We start from the raw sequence: 17,752 nt of genomic DNA, 5'->3' as shown, positions 1-17,752 counted from the left end.
ATGTGAAAGAGTGGCTAATTGATAAAGTCAAGGAAGGAAGAGGTTAGGCATTTGTTGAGTTTTATATATCATATTTTAATCTGTAGCATATGTGAATTTTCCACTCATTACATACTTAAGAGTGTCCTAAGAAACACTGGTAGCCTTGACAAGCACATTATTGTTAGTAGGACAGACCCCAGAATCTTGTTTAGAATTTTTCAAAAAATATCTTTTTTGAGTGGTATCCTACTGAAACAACATCACTGAGGAGCAGTGTGTCTGGAGCTAATGAAGTATGAGTTGGGCAGGTAGGTGGGTAGGCTTGAATGTTTTTAGTACTGCACAGTTGCTCGTAGCTGAAAAGTCTGATAATTGCTAAATTATTTTTTACCACACTAACTTCAAAAACAAGTTAATTGAGACCACAGAATGAATTAGAATTGGTTGACTATTAAATCATCTGTAAAACTTTTTCAAAATATAACTAGTTTAGGAGAATTGTTTCTCATTTTTTTGGGGGGGGGCACACCCGTTTGATGCTCAGGGTTTACTCCTGGCTATGTGCTCAGATTGCTCCTGGTTTGGGGGGGACCATATGGGATGCTGGGAAATCATACCGTGGTCCGTCCTACACTAGCGCTTGCAAGGCAGACACCTTACCTCTAGTGCCACCTTCCCGGCCCCTGTTTCTCATTTTTTAAGAATCAATTCATGTCTTTGTACATTTACATACATCTCAGTGTATAATGTGTATGAATAATGTGTATGCAGGATGTCAAACCAGTGGACTAGTGCTATAGTGGAACAGTGCTAACCTGTGCAACAGCTATTGCTATCGTCTGTTTTCCTAACTGTTTTTTTTTTTCCCCAGGGGAGAGCACGAACGCAGTCCCCCACTACCACAAATTATGCAGTCGAGTTTCCCACATTTGGGGAAATCGCAGGGGTCAGCACACCCGGAGTGCAATGGGTGAGCCTCGCCCTGGGGAAACCACCTTCGTGATCATGGTATCTCCCCTGCCAGGTAAGTATTCCTAACTGTTTTTATTTTCTGAATATGGTTATATGATTTTATCTGGAACAGTATTCCTAACCAAGTGTTAGCCTATAAACTTTTAGAACACATGATACTCTGGCTGTAAGGCTAGCCAGAGTTATCTAAGATAAAGTTGTTTAGAAATAATATTTATTTCCTATAGATATTACTATATCTATACTATATATACATACTATATAGATATTAATATATAGATTTACTATAGAATGACAAAGATCTAAGTCAAGGTGAATTTTTTTTAAAATATCAGAATTAATTCTAGGCTTTCACTATACTCATTGCATTATTTTCTTGTCCATAAATTTAGATATGGGCATATAGAACTATGGAATCGCTGACAATTACCCTGCCAATATAAAGAAAGACTGAAAAGAGTGCAATGCAGAAGAAAGCAGAGGCAACATAAAGATAGACACCAGTCCTGCTGGAACTACCTGCTGAATCCAACTATCCCTTCTTTCTGATATGAGTTTGTATTCTGCATTTTCTTGTGCATTATGAATTGGGCTTTGTGTCAGTTGAAACTGAAGAGATTGATATTTAGAGCAGAAAGTCCTGTCTACAGTCACACTGAGACTATGATTAAATCCTTCCAGGTAGACCCTTTTTTGTCTCCCTCCCTCTGCTTCAGGAAATATGAATTTTCAGAAAATGATTCCTAGGGTAGGTAGTCAAAAAATGGGATACAATTAAATTTATATGAATTATGTTCCCTGGTAAGCAAAGCCTCATTCAAAAGGAGGTATTTAAATGGTGAATATGAGAAATGATTGACTAACACCTGCTGTAATCTAAACATTCATCAAACATTTTTATCTTAGATTTTTCCTCTTTAGGCATTTCCCCAATGCATGCCTAGTTTATTAAGTTATTAACAATTAAGTTATTAAATGTTTCTGAGAAAATGCTAAGAATTCTATGTTGTCAGAAGATGAAGAATCAGTGTGGTTTCCTAATGTAATTTAGAAAAATATTAACTTTTTACTACAAAATATATTGAGCACTGTTATAATATCAGCTGCTTCTTCAATCTCACTATTTCTATTTTTCTCTTGAGTATTTAACTCCTGAAATACCTAAATGGGAAACACACTCAGTTTTGTTTTCTGGTTTTAGGAATCACATGTGGTGGTTCTGGGGACTTATTCAGGATTCTGTGCTCAGGTCTAGTGACTCTCATAATCTCTGCATCTCAAGGCCATTTTAGGAGAAAAGCAGATGGTGTATTCTAGTTTGTCAACTGTTATGTCATTCATCAAATAAAGAGGATATTATTTCCATGAATAGTTAGAAACAATCATTTTATTGTCTTTAAAAATTATTGTAGCAATTTAGATTCCTAGATAAAACATTTACTAATCTTTTGTGGTTTAAATTATGACTTTGCAATTGAAACCCTAACCACAATAGATGCACTTTGAAAAATGTAGTCCAAAAAGAGGCTTGAAAAACTATTCTACCTTTTCTTCTCTTGAACATGGTATAATAATGTGGTTCCTAGTGAGGATCCTATTTATCTACTTTTTATCAAATATCATAATTATGCCACAATTAATATTATATAGAAAATATAGTTTTCAAAACTCAGTACCTACAGAATATAAGAAAAAAGAGAAAGAGGGAGAGAGATAGAGGGAGAAAAAGTGAGAGAGAGAAGGTGAAAGCAAGATCTTGAGTGAGTGAGTGAGTGAGTGAGCAAGAACAAGAGAGAATGAGAGGGGCTGGAGTGATATCATGGCGGTAGGGCATTTGCCTTGCATGCTACTAACCCATGAAGGACCCGGGTTCAATCCCCGGCATCCCATATGGTCCTCCGAGCCTGCCAGGAGCAATATCTGAGTGCAGAGGCAGAAATAACCCCTGAGCGCCACTGGGTGTGGCCCCAAAACAAAACAAAAGAGAATGAGAGAGAGCAAGCAAATGAGAGAGGGAGAGAAGAAAGAGAGAGAGAGAGACAGAGACAGAGACAGAGAGTTAAAAGTTAATGTTAAGTCCAGACCAGTAAGAGAGGTTCAGCAAAAGGCAGCAGGAGCCAGAGTCCAGTAAATAGTTTCTCCTGCAGTTCTGCAGAGATCATCCATCAGGAGTAATATGGGTGGTGGCGGCAGTCTCCAAATCTTACCGCCCCCCCCCCCCAACACACACACTGCGCATTTCAGCGAAGGTGGTGGTGGTGGTGGTGGTGGTGGTGGTGCTAGGAGAGAGAGAGAGAGAGAGAGAGAGAGAGAGAGAGAGAGAGAGAGAGAGAGAGAGAGAGAGAGAGAGAGAGGGGGGGGGGGGCAGAGAGAGAGAGGCAGAGAGAGAGAGAGGCAGAGAGAGAGAGGCAGAGAGAGAGAGAGAGAGAGAGAGAGAGAGAGAGAGAGAGAGAGAGAGAGAGAGAGAGAGAGAGAGAGAGAGAGAGAGATTACTTAGAACTCAGGTCCAAGAGTATTGGCAACATTTTTTTGGCCTGGTGGTGACCCAATACGTTACAGAAACTCAAGATTCAGTACAGGGCACCAGAGCCTTGGTAATCACCACTTAAAGTGGTTACTTAGGACCAGCGGGGGCAGGTCACAGATCATCTGCGGCTTGACCTCAGCAATATCAGATTGAGGCTGCACACAGAGACTGGCACACATCACAAAGAACAAGAACAACCAGAGCTGGCTGGGATACAGGGAGAAAGGGACACATTCACTGCTGGTGGGAATGCCATCAAGTCCAGCCTTTCTGGTAAACAATATGGATATTCCTCAAAAATTGAATATTTAGTGGAAATAAAAAATAATCACACTAGAACATCAAACCCATAGTCAACGACAGCAGAATCGATACCCAATTTACAACAAGCTGCATTAGTGGGGAACAGTTAAACTAGCATTATGGGGAATTTATTTATCTATCTATCTATCTATCTATTTATTTATTTATTTATTTATCTCCCTCCTTTAGGAGGGAGATTTGGTGATGCATGCTGGGAACAGGGGTGGAGGGAAGACAACATTAATTGGGGGGGGGTATGCCCTTCATTCATTGTCATTATGTGTCTTAAATATTTGTGTGAAATAATTGTAATTTACTTTGACCATAATAAAAAAAAAAAACAAGAAAAAAACCCTGGAAATTGAGCTCCCATATGATCCAGCAATACCACTACTAAGGATCTAACCTAAAAAGAAACAAACAAATAAAACACATTACAAAAGTGCCCTCTGCACACCTATGTTCACTGCAGCACTATTTACATACCCAGAATCTGGAAACAACCCCCATGCCTGACCACAGATGAATGGCTAAAGAACTTGTGGTACATAAGCACAATGGAATACTATACAACTGTCAGAAAAGATGAAATCATGAAATTTTCCTATACATGGATGGATATGGACACTATTATGCTGAGTGAAATAAATCAGGGGAAGAGAAAGAGACACAGAATAGTCTTACTTGTCTGTGGGATTTAAGAAAAATAATGTACAGTATGGGAATAAAACACAGAGACAATAGAATTAAGGACTGGAAAAACCAGCCCATGATATGAAGCTTACCACAAAAAGTGGTGAGCACAGTTAGAGAAATAACAGCAATAACAACTACTATGACAATGATAGTGAGAAATAGAGATAGAATGATTGTCCCCAAACAGGCAGGGAGTGGGGGAGGGAAATAGGAAACATTGGTGGTGAAAAATTTTACAGTGGTGAAGCATCGTGAACATTCTATGACTTAAACCCAACTATACACAGTTTTGTAACCCTGGCTCTTAAACAAAGATATTAAAAAACAAAAGATTAAGACTGCAGGGCCCGGAGAGATAGCACAGCAGCGTTTTCCTTGCAAGCAGCCGATCCAAGACCAAAGGTGGTTGGTTCGAATCCCGGTGTCCCATATGGTCCCCCCGTGCCTGCCAGGAGCTATTTCTGAGCAGACAGTCAGGAGTCACCCCTGAGCACCACCGGGTGTGGCCCAAAAACAAAAAAAAAAAAAAAAAAAAAGACTGCAACTGTGACCTCTCAGAGGGCATTTAGGGACAGGACTCATGACATTGACACTTGTGTGTGTATGTGTGTGTACATGAGTGCATATATATGTTGGGAGTGATTAGGTAACTCAGTTGGGAACAACAAGAGTCTTTAGCATAAAAGCCTAGAAATGTTGACAGCAGTCCTGGAGCTCACTATGATTCTCTTGTTTCCTTTCTCTCTTGTAGTGAAATCTCTTTGATGAATCTATGCTGGTGCTCTATTACTGTCAACTGGATGGGGGATAAAGGAATGCCAAAGATAAAATATCTCCTATGCTTTTGTTCTGCAAAAGTCTGCATATAATCAGTTTTTTTAACTCTGCAGAATATTTTTGAGTTACAATCTAGAGCTATTTTTGTTGGTTTATATTTGTTTATTTACCATTTGTGCTGAGAAGCTTAGCATGGTGACTTCACTACCTGCCATCTTCTGACCTCAGTCTATAATGAACACTTCTATTATAGTCTTATTTTCTAATTTATAAACTTTGATATTCTGATTCTTTTCAAATGGGCAGTTTTTCTCTTTTTATTAGACATATTTTCCTGCCTTTTCATGTATAAATATCTTTTATGATGTCAGATATTGTGTATAAAAATAGAGGTTAGAATTAATAATATTTTTCTCCAGAAACTGTGCATGGTTTCTCTGTCAGAAGCTAGAAGCTGACCTTTTCTAATTGTGAATCAAGCTGGATAAGGGCTGGACTATTGCTTTCTTTAATTTCAGCTCACTACTGGTTTCAAATGCCTTCAGGGAAAATTTAAACCATGTCTTGCGGGTCTTGGAATTCAAACATTTTCTAAAAACTGTGTGTGTATTTGTGTATATATAAGTTTTTTACTCATTCATCTTTCATTAGACACTGTTGGTTCCAGATTTTAGTCATTATAAATATGCTACAATAAATATAGACCTGAATATATCTTTTTCAAATAAGTATATACATAAGTGTAGTTGCTGGACCATAGAGTAAATTAATTTTTAATATTTTAAGAAATTTCCATAAAGCTTGAACCATATTAAGGATTGTTCCTATGTTCAAGGATACTATTTATTCCTCTATTTCCCACAAAGCTTTGTTTCTTTTTTGGATTGAGGCAATACACAAAGGTAATAACTAACTGTATTTTTGAATTTCATCTGTAGCAATAAGTGATAATAAATATTTTTTGTGACTTTTTGGTCATCAATATATCTTCTTTTGTGTATCAGCATTTTCTCTATTTTTTAGTAAGTTTATTTTCTTCCTGTTCAATTTTGTAAATGCTTTATATATCTAATGCTATATATCATATATATTAGCCCTCCCTCTATCAGATGAATAATATGCTAGTAGATATATGTTAGACTCAGCTCATAAAATACATTAATAAAATGAACAAATCCTATGATATTGACTTCAGCAAGGTAAAGAATGGCAAGTGTAAAACAAACAACTTTATAAACATCAAGTTCAAAGACTTCTGCACATCAAAATAAATTATAATTCAAACCAAAATATAACTTACTGAGTGGAGGATGGGTTGTGATTCAAGCATTTAGAGACCATGCATATACATTCATCTTAATACTGAGACAAAAATTTACGTTGTCATGAATTATATTGGATAATTGCAGATAAATGCTTTAGGAACTTTAGTAAAATTTCTGAATGGTAGCATTTGCTAGTTTCTCTAGAACAAATAGTTCCACCAAGACAATTTTGAGTTTTGGATATGATGTTAGTAAATGCAAGGTTGGAAATAGACATACAGTTAGCTCTCACTTGCTGAATGGAATGACTTTATTTGAATAGCTCTTATATGAAGCCATAAACTCAAAAAAAAAAAATTCCAGGGCTTGAAATACAGTACAGCAGGTAGGGTATTTGCCTTGCACGTGGCTGACTTTGGTTTGATCCCAGGCACAACATATGGTAAAACAAAGCAAAACAACAAAAATCCTTGGCTAAAATTGATGGGCAATGTGAGCTATTTCTGCTGGAACTTCTTGGAACAAATTATCCTTGTGTATGATAGGTTTACTCCTTGAATTCTCCTCACTGTTGTGAATGAGGGACATTTTCAGTTTGTGTTCATCTGGAGGATAAAGTCACAGGAAGGACTGTTCATCTCTGGGCATTTCGGTGTATTTGCAGTCTTATTCAGATGGGATTTTAAATCTATGATTGGTAGTTTATTTAGTATTTTCTTAAATTTATACATGATATTCAGATCACTTCTTTTTAATAAATGTTTAAAATATCAAATATTATACATATAAGTACACATTTCAATTTTTATTCAATCAATATTTGCCCATTTCAAATACATTGTTATCAGACTCCCTTCCTTAATGTAATAGTAGCAGGATTGTACAGATTCAGGGTTTATGAAATATTTGTTTTACAAATGAGTTTTTTTTTTGCTTTGTTTTTTGTTTTGGGGCCACACCTGGTGATGCTCAGGGGTTACTCCTGGATATGCACTCAGAAATTGTTCCTGACTTTAGGGAACCATATGGAATTCAGGGGATTGAACCTAGGTCCATCCTAGGATAGTGAGGGCAAAGCAGACACTTGTGCCACTGCTCTGGCCCCACAAATGAGTTTTAACACAATATTCAGTAGAATAAAAGAGAATAAATAAAATTTAAAATACTTTGAACAGGATCAATGAACTCTTAAAATTAAATTAAAAGTTAAAATTATGTACACAATTTAAAGATGAACCACCAGTTTTACCTTTTATAAAACCAAATTGGTGTGCAATTCCCACCAACTACTTTTGACCTTTACAAAAAATTTATAATTTTCTGATATATTTTCTTTTCTTGAAATAATGTGCTAATACTGGTGGTTGTTAGTTTTTAAACTTCAAATTGTTTTTATTTTCTTCTCATGAAATTTGTTCTTTTTTCATTACATGCATTTTTACTCTCCTTCCACTACTCTATATATTCTTTATAATTAGATATTTAAAAACCAGTCTGACTTTTAGTGATAATTTAATGGGTTTATAGTCTTGTGATAATGGATATTTTTGGATTTACTTCAATAATTTCAGTTTGTTCTATTATTATTGTTCTTTTCTAATTGTTTCTCTTCCTTCTCATTTCTTACCTCTTTCTGGATTAAATGTTTAGTATTTCTCATGTTACTGTATTTATTTCCCCATCTCCTCCACTGTTGGTTCGGAACTTATAAAAATCTGTGACATTCTCACAATGCTTGCTTTGTACTTAGCAAGTTTTATCTTTTATATATTTTTTTCTATACATAGAGAAACACTCTACATTTCTATTTCTTCTTAAGTTAGGTTGGAAAAAGATGTGGGTGGAAACAAAGCAATGAAGCAAATGATTACAAAATGTCTGTTATACCTTTTATTCTATTTTGATAATTTTTGGTTTCTACATCTTTTTTCAGATAATATAGCACAAAATGGTATATTGAGTTCCTGAGTTTTGGGTAAATCAGAATCCTCAGATGATTCACATTGTAATGTTGTGAGAAATTGCCTGTGACAAGCCATTAAGACATGTGTTAAATCATAATAGCATATATGATCTGAAAAGCAAAATTCATTTTTAGAAGCTAACATTTTAACTTTAACAAAATGTATCTATAAAATAGGCAATTCTAACATCTCAACATAAACAAGAAGTCCACATATTTAGAAAAATTAGATATCTTTCAAAAGTCTTTATTATTGTTGATTATCTATGTACTTGTGATCAATATTATGCACATAACATAGTGATAGATCTGATACATAAAATATCTCTTGAGAGCAGCTTAACGAGGAATCCCCTTTTTTCTTCATCATCTCCTCAGGCTGCTAAAACTTCGGGGACCCTGATATGCCTTTTAGGGGTGCTCTAAAATTTCCACTTTGAGGTCATTTTTTAAAATTTTTTTAAATTTTTATTTTATTTATTTATTTGTTTATTTATTTATTTTTGGTTTTTGGGGCCACACCTGTTTGATGCTCAGGGGTTACTCCTGGCTAAGCGCTCAGAAATTGCCCCTGGCTTGAGGGACCATATGGGACTCCGGGAATTGAACCGTGGTCCTTCCTTGGCTAGCTCTTGCAAGGCAGACACCTTACCTCCAGCACCACCTCGTCAATCCCCTGAGAAGTCATTTTTGGAAGACATTTTCCCCCATGATTATTTTACCCTACTTCCTACCATTTTAATGAAATAAAAATGATCTATTATATATTTATTATATATCAAAATTTCTTTACATCTGTAAGGCCCCAATAGAGCAAAATAAGCTTAAAAAATTTCAGTGTTGTCTATCCTCAAAGCAATTTTAGGCTGTTTAAAGTGCCCATCATGATGAATTTTTATACATATGCACTGTTAAAGGCTGTCCAATTTCAAGCTTATTAACATACCTTTCACCTTGTATACCTTCCTTTAAAAGTACAAATGAGGAGAATAAAACCTTCACAGCTGTCTTACGCCACACATAGTGGCCTCTACCTGGCTAATAAAGCTTCCCATAGGAATGTGAACACTAAATGTGAGACACTGGTCTACCATTTCTTCATCCCAGTGATAAGGCCTGGTAGAGCAAAGATTCCAAGCATCTTCTCATTCTCTGTTCCTTTTGGACCCTTTAAGTGGTGGACATGCACTGGACCCTTGTTCAGTTAGGATAGAAAGGTCACCTCCAGTTCTGTGTCCTGAAGTGGAGTTCAATAAGCTGATTCTGAGCTTCCTTTATGAGCTCCTGAGGTTTCTCATGGTATTCTGAATATTTGCTGACTGCCATTCTTCACTGCCTAGTCACTTCTCCTACTACTACAGGAATCTAGTTCTCGGTGTCATGATCTGGACTCTGGCTTATTGAAGTGGGAGAAAGAGACCAGAGACTCAAAGAAAGTTGGTGGGTTGTGGAGCAGGCTTGAAAAAGGTAGCTTGAGGCCTTAGGTTTGGAGAGCTCAAGACCACCCTATATCACACTTAAACTACCAGACTTTCCACAGAAACTTTTTTAATAATTAATTTTTAATCTTATTTTAAGATGCATTCATTTGGTCTTGATTAGATTATGTTTCTGGCTACAAACTGGAGCTAAGATTGAAATGTTTTAAAAAAAAAAAAAGAAATGTTTTATAAATACTTTTAGATGTATTGTCAATTACTTCTCTTGAATTCTCTTTAAGATTATGTCCCAGGTTTGCAAAAAAAAGTCCAGTATTATTTTAAAGTGATTGACATAAAACTCTGTATAAGTTTTATTTATGTATATTGTAAAGTGATATTATAGTAGGTACAGCTAACATTTATTGCTATAAATTTTATTGCCTAAAATTCTAGTTCTTAGAAGATAGTCTTACCATCTTTTGACTCCTACTTATTGCTATTCTGAAGTCAGCCTGTAGTGCTATAGTGTTAACTACAATTTTAAAAATCTTCTGTTTTCTTATGTTCTCCTATTTCTTCATAATATTTTTAAGTTAAATTAAAAAATGATGGCAATTCATTAGATTGACGTCAGTCAACAATCCTGGAAGGTTTTTAATTGTTATTTCTTCAAGTACTTACTTGCCATTATCTCAAGTCTCTGACATCGTGATGAGCTGGTATGTTTTATTTTCTTAATCTGCTGTGACTTCGTTCTTTTTTGCTTTTTCCCTCTTATTCTTTTCATGAATTTTAAGTTTTTGTTTAATTTGTCTTTAAACCAAGATTTCCAGGTTTTAGCTGAGGCACTATCCATGAATAGCTAGCTGGCTTTGGCTTTTCAAGTGACTTTTTTGTTGTTTGTTTTGTTTTTGGGTCACAATCAGCAGTGCTCAGGGGTTACTCCTGGCTCTACGCTCAGAAATCGCTCATGGCAGGCTTGGGGAACCATAGGGGATGCCGAGATTCGAACCACAGTCCTTCTGCATGCAAGGCAAACACCCTACCTCCATGCTATCTCTCCTGCCCCTCAAGTGACTTTTTTTTTTTTAAAGTTTTTGGGCCACACCCAGTGACGCTCAGGAGTTACTCCTGGCTATGTGCTCAGAAATTGCGTCTGGCTAGGAGGACATTTGCGATACCGGGGATCGAACCAGGTTCGTCCTGGATCTGCCGTGTGCAAGGCAAATGCCCTACCCCTGTGCTATCACTCCAGTTCCCTTAAGTGACTTTTTTAATTGTATAAATGATGAATAAGTTTAATTAATAAACATATGTAAGCTCATTAATTTAATTAATAGAAGTATTTTCCTAACACAAAAGCTCAAGGAAAGTAGGACTGTGACATCTGTTTTGTATGATTCCATCACCCCAGCTCTCAGCCTGCTTCATTTGATCTGTCTCTCAACCCTACCTGGTCATCTCATTGAGAATTTAACCTCCATATTGGCTAGCCCCAACCTCTAACCTGCCTACTATGACATCATTCTCCCACCAAACCAATCACCATCTGGTAGAATCTTGGGGTTCCCATGGATTTGTCTGTAAACAAATTTGGATCATTACCAATGAGAAATGACCAGTGACCAGTAGTCTGTACTGGACATTCTCTGTCTCAGTGCTCAGATATTCTCTACATTGTCTCCTCATCCCTTGAATCTGTCGCTGATATTTTTCTCTTTTCTGACCATGTCAGGTAAGGAAAGAAACATTTCAAGTTTTTCGTTACGTTTCTTACCCTAAATTCAGTTGTCAAGTCAAAATAGCTTGGTATCATGGAGAAAAGTAGTAAACTGCAACTTGATAGGCCTTGTTTTAGTTTTGAATTTGACATTTGCTGGTTGTATGCTAAAATATTTCTATAATTAGCTTTATAATTAATTCTCTTTCACACAGTGTTTATTTCTTGTTTTTATACTATATATTATACATACAATTTTGTATATTGTACCTAGGCTTATGTGTTCTCATACATGTTTATATATTAGAAAGTGTTCATTCTCTGTAGTTCCTTTCCTTTCTTTATTTTTATAAATATATTTTTTATTTAAGTAACATGATTATAGTTGGGTTACACTCACAAACAGAATACCCACCTTCACCAGTGTAACATTCCCGATGCTCCCCCTTCCATCCCCTGCCTATATTTGAGACAGGCATTCTACTACAGTTATTTGTTTTTAAGCTCAGTAAATTGCTTTTTTTTTTTTCTTAAAGGATAAGGGTTAAAGAAAAAATAGTAAAGGTGTGGCAGTGGTAATCACCGTTGTTTGCATAGGCCCAGAAAAATATGGGGAAAACGGAAAAAAAAAATCCTTGGCCTGATTACAAGAAGGCCTCACCCCACAGGTTTATTGGCATAAGACCGACTCTGGGCTCCAGGCATACTAGCCCTTAAGTGTCTTTTTAAAAACTATTTCAAAGTATTTTTTTCTCCACTTTCATATTTATTTCATATTTTGCAATGCAAGAATAATGATGATGAAAGTATTTCATCAGAATTGATCACAGCATACATTTACAATTACTAATTACATTTCAAAACATCCTTTGTTTTAGTCAAAAGATGGACAATTTTTGATTGTCCATGATATTATAACCTTGCAGAATACTTAAGAAAAATTCTTCTCATATTTATTGAAAAGTGATCTAACAAATTGCAACAGTTGCATATGTTATCTCTTTCTGTCAATAAAATGAGACATCTCTTTTCATTATGTAATCATTGACACATTAGGTTTTTTAAAATAATTTTACATAAAGTAAGGCATATATTGGTTTTGTACTGAAAATATATACGTGGTTATGTTGATTTTGACATTATTTAGGTACTTAATACTTTGAAATATTTACAAAATTTTATGAATATTTTGAAATTACTTACAAAAGCTATTCACATAACAACCACTTGCACAATTGCATATTATATAAAAAATCAACCACATAATAATGATTATCATTACAAAACAAATAACTAAAGAATTTTAGTTCAAGTGGTACATCAAGTAAATCCAGCTTTTTTAATTTGCACCAGGAGATTTCAACTATGAATAAAAGCTCCAGAATGAGTCTCACAATTTAGGTAACAGTTTTTGCTTAACTATAGAAGTAAATCACTTTGCCTTCCTAAATCCCAACTGAAACATATCAGCATAGCGTCTTTCTTCCAAGAGATTATGCTTTTGGTGGAAATAGAAGTACGTAAGTTCATTTATAAATATGGAATATTTGAGGAAAAAAAAAGAGAGCACATGAGAAATCTCATAAAAACAGAATATAAAAGTGATTGCCTTTGGTGCAAGAACAATAGGTTGTACAGTGGGTAGGATGCCTGTCTTGCATGTGGTCTATTCCGGTTTGATTCCCACATCATTTTTGTTACCCTTTACTTGCCAGGAATAATCCCTGAGCACAGAGCCAGGAATAAGCCCTGAGTCAACACTAAGTGTAACTAAATCAAGCAAAGTGGTTGCCTGAAGACAAGGGATATGAGAGATGTTGAATAAATGGTACAAGGTTTCAGTTATGATGGATAAATAGATCTAATAGATGTATTAGATTTAATAGAACAGGGGCCCAGAGAGATAGCACAGCAGCGTTTGCCTTGCAAGCAGCCGATCCAGGACCAAAGGTGGTTGGTTCGAATCCTGGTGTCCCATATGGTCCCCCGTGCCTGCCAGGAGCTATTTCTGAGAAGACAGCCAGGAGTAACGCCTGAGCAACACCAGGTGTGGCCCAAAAACAAACAAACAAACAAAAAGATTTAAGAGATCAACTATAGAATTGACTATACTTAAAAATATAGTATAGCTAGTAAGGGGAAATAGTTAATAAATGTTATATACTTGAAATTTGCTAAGAGAGTGGATCTACATGCTCAACACAAAAAGCAGCTATGTGAGATAAAGAATATGTTATTCATTTTGTTAATCGTTTTATTATGGATACATATATAAAAGTCATACCTTATACATGAAATATACTCAATTTTATTTTGCAATTATACCTCAGAAAAATTTAGGGAAGTCAGGGTCAGAGATAATACAGCAGATAAGATATTTGCCTTACATATCGCTAATCCAGGATCAACCAAGGCTATCCCATATGGTCCCCTGCACCTGAAATTAGTAAACCCTGGAAAAGGCCAGTTGTGGTTCCAAAACAAAACAAAAGCAAAACTTAGGAAAGTACCTTTAATATTTATATTGTTCATGTAAAAATTGATTAATGGAAAATCTAGCAGAAGAAAATTATAGTAAACAATATAGTATTACTAAAATTGTGATTTTTTAATCAAGGCATTTTGAGAGCTATACCCATTTAATTATAGTTATATTAATTATAGCCAAAGTATGGTTATCAGTCTTAATTGTTCACATTTTCTTCTAAGAACAGAAGAAATAATGCTATTAAAATCTATGTAAATAGTAATAGTGGTAATTTATGCAATAGAAATGTTGATATCTTCAATTTTTTCTAATGCAAGTATAATGTTGTCTGGAGGAAGAAAATTTGGTTATTGCAGAAATTATGCTAGGTCTTTGTAGTTCATATTGAAATAGAAAATTTGGTATAGTGAAACACTTAACCCTGAGTTCAAACATAACTGAAGTCATTAAGAAAAAAAGTATTATGTTGAAGAAGCCATTAAAACTATCCTAATTTTAAACATCTTCATTGACTAATTAAGAACTAGATACAGAAATAGAAAAGATCTAATCAATGAATATAAATTACTGAATGCATTTTCAAGAATTAATTTCATATGTATATTTTAAGGATAGCTGAACATGAAATAATTTATGTGTTAAAATGATTAGTTACTTAAATTACTTTTTTGTTAAAATATGGAAGTTTCTTGAAAAATTAAGACGAGTATAACCCTGCAATTATATTTCTGTGTCTTCTCCCAAACTACAAAAATATTAACTTAAAAGTCAGGATATGAAAATAACTCAAATGTACAACAGTGAGTGAATGGATAAAGAAACTGCAGCACATATAACAATGGAATTCCCTGCAGCTGAAAGGAAAGATGAAGCCACTCAGTGTTCTGCAACATAGGTAGAAGAGGAGGTTATCAAGTTAAGTGACACAAATCAGAGGGAAGATTTGGAATAGGATTAGAATGGAATAAAGTTAAAATAAAATAGAAAGCACTGAACAAAAACAAAAAGCACTGGACATTGGAATACAAAACCAATGACCAAACATTAGGTTGGGCAAGTGGAAGAGACCAAACTAGAAAAGATATAGAGACAATGGTGAAAGGTGGTGGGTGATAGTGAGGTATATTAATTTTGTACATTGATACCATAAATACTATAATGATTACTAAGCAATAAGGAAGTTACTTGTATCCTAACGGAAATAATGGAACTTGAGCTGCATAATGCAACTGTGAAGTTCATATTGAGACACATATTAGCTTCTCTTTTCTCTGTATAGTTCACTGAGCAACTCAAATGGAAAGAATAAAATACTGAGATTGGAAAAAACTTGCCCCATAAAATGGTTTAGAGCATCTGAGAACATTTAGTTTGGAGAATCAAAAAATTATGATAAACAAATGTAATTACAAATTACTTTTCCTACCCCTACATCTTGATATTTCTGAATTGTCAGAGAATTAATCTATTTTTTCTTTTTTTTTTTTAATATATTTTAACTCTCTCAATCCATTGCACTTGATTTCATGATCTCAAATTTCATCTACAAGCTGATAAAACCACAAATGCACTTCCATTCCCAAGCCTCTCTGAGGAATCATTGTCTTATATCTCATAATTGGTAATTTACTTGATATTGTCATGTGGACATATACTAGACGTTTCAAATATAATGTGATCATGCCTACTTCTGCTGACTATTCAACTCCCTTTCTTCCTGTAACATGCTTCTTGGGTATGCTTCCCTATCTAAATTAGTTTATCTTAGTTTTCTTAGATCAGAATTATTGGTGTCCTGTTTGACTCCACTGCTTCTAATTATTGCAAAGGGAGTTTAATACCCAATGGATGTGTGGGAGGAAGAGGACATATGTGGAGGGAGCAGGAGCTGGTTTTCTCAAAAATGGTTCACAGGAAAATTTAAGTAGTTTCTATATAAGCAGACATTCAACAGTGACAGTTTAGCTCTGGATGTGCCTTACCTGATGACTCTGATAGTTCTGGACACTCACTGCTCTTAATGGGCTGATAAATGAGGTTGAGAAAAGTGTAATTTAAACTATCCTAATAATGGGTAACTTCAACTATGAACATTTCTGTAACTACAGTGCTTAAGAAAAAATATTATTAAAAATATAATAATAACTAATAAAAATGGGTAGTCTGCTCCTCCAGAAGAGGCTGTTTCACAATGTCTGGGAACAACTGACTCTGAACACACTCATGGATTAGCAACTGTGAGAGGCATAGTTTAGGTGACATTGGGAACAAAGCTCTTAAATGATGGTCTCACCCACAGTGTGCAATGAAAACCCCAACACCTGTGACAGTTCAGCTTTCAGTTATTGTGGAAGTAATTATGCTATTCATGGAACACAATAATCTGGAATATTTCTCAGAGGAAAAGAACAAATTCTGCCTCTTGGTTAAATTTCCAGAGCAAAATTCAACCGTTTTACTGTTCTACAGAAAAATAAATTAAAAGCAAAGCACACTGACAACTAAGATGAACAGAAAATGGTCATGTATCTCTCTGAGTATATTTATCTTTAATTTACCTATAATTTGTCTTTTGTATAGATACAGTGCACTTTAAAACACATTTTAACATACCATAATTATTCATTGTTTCATGCATTTGCTGATCATTTACTTTCATGTACTGACAATGCCTTTGTATGGATATGCTATAATCAATGGAACAAAATTGAAATTTCATCTGTTCAGAAATTTAGAGGGATTCCTGCACCACAAAAAAGGATAGAGAATGAGACAAAAGAGTGCCATAAAAAGAAAACTATAAAGACCAGCTTTTTTTCTTGCTTCTGGGGTTTGGAGAGGTTAGAGAGAATCTCTGAGGTGATAGAGATTTGAGATACCTTGACTTCTACTTGACACTGGTAGCAATGAAAGTAAAAATAAGAAAATGAGAAGAAATGCAAACATTTAGAAAATTATTAAGGATATTATTGTCTCCCAGAGAAAATAATACAAAATTTTCTGTACTATTGGTTGCTACCGTTCAGGTAGACTTTTTGTATAGCCAGTGGAAGTAATGATGCTTCAATGATTCTGATTCTAACTATTCACTAGGGTTGGAAACCAGAGACTAGGGTTACAGCTGGGCATAGGTAATCTGAAATTTGATCTCTTTATGACCTCATTATGCTATTGTAATTGAAGGTCTGCTTTTGAACCCCTTTGGATTTTATTATTTCAAATTTGCTTGACTAAAATGGAAGACAAATCCTAATGTTTTGCAATTACTTAAGCAAATTTTTTTTTGAAAACGTGTTTCTCACTGGTTTTTTCCTTCTTTTTTTTTTTTTGGTTTTTGGGCCACACCCGGTAACGCTCAGGGGTTACTCCTGGCTACGTGCTCAGAAGTTGCTCCTGGCTTGGGGGACCATATGGGACACCGGGGATCGAACCACGGTCCGTCCAAGGCTAGCGCAGGCAAGGCAGGCACCTTACCTTTAGCGCCACCGCCCGGCCCCTGGTTTTTAAGGTCAAAATTTGTCTTGCTTTATAATTACCAAAGGGTCAATTACAAAGGAAGATTTTTCTTTCTTCTCCATCCCTGCTCTTAAACTAATAGATATAGCCTCTAGAAAGACTCCTCTCATTTTTTTTGCTTG

General features: G+C 35.2%; 1 non-coding gene across 1 annotated transcript; it reads right to left on the bottom strand.

Moving 5' to 3' along the window:
- Window positions 1-850: 850 nt before the first annotated feature.
- On the bottom strand, window positions 851-1,014 carry LOC126002184 (U1 spliceosomal RNA). The gene has a single exon (XR_007492955.1). It is a non-coding gene; the product is annotated as a U1 spliceosomal RNA (small nuclear RNA).
- Window positions 1,015-17,752: the final 16,738 nt, after the last annotated feature.

This window comes from Suncus etruscus, chromosome 2, assembly GCF_024139225.1.
Source record: "Suncus etruscus isolate mSunEtr1 chromosome 2, mSunEtr1.pri.cur, whole genome shotgun sequence".
Classification (NCBI taxonomy): Eukaryota; Metazoa; Chordata; class Mammalia; order Eulipotyphla; family Soricidae; genus Suncus; species Suncus etruscus.
The sequence above is the reverse complement of the archived record's forward strand: the minus strand, read 5'-3'. Positions and strand labels throughout refer to the sequence as shown.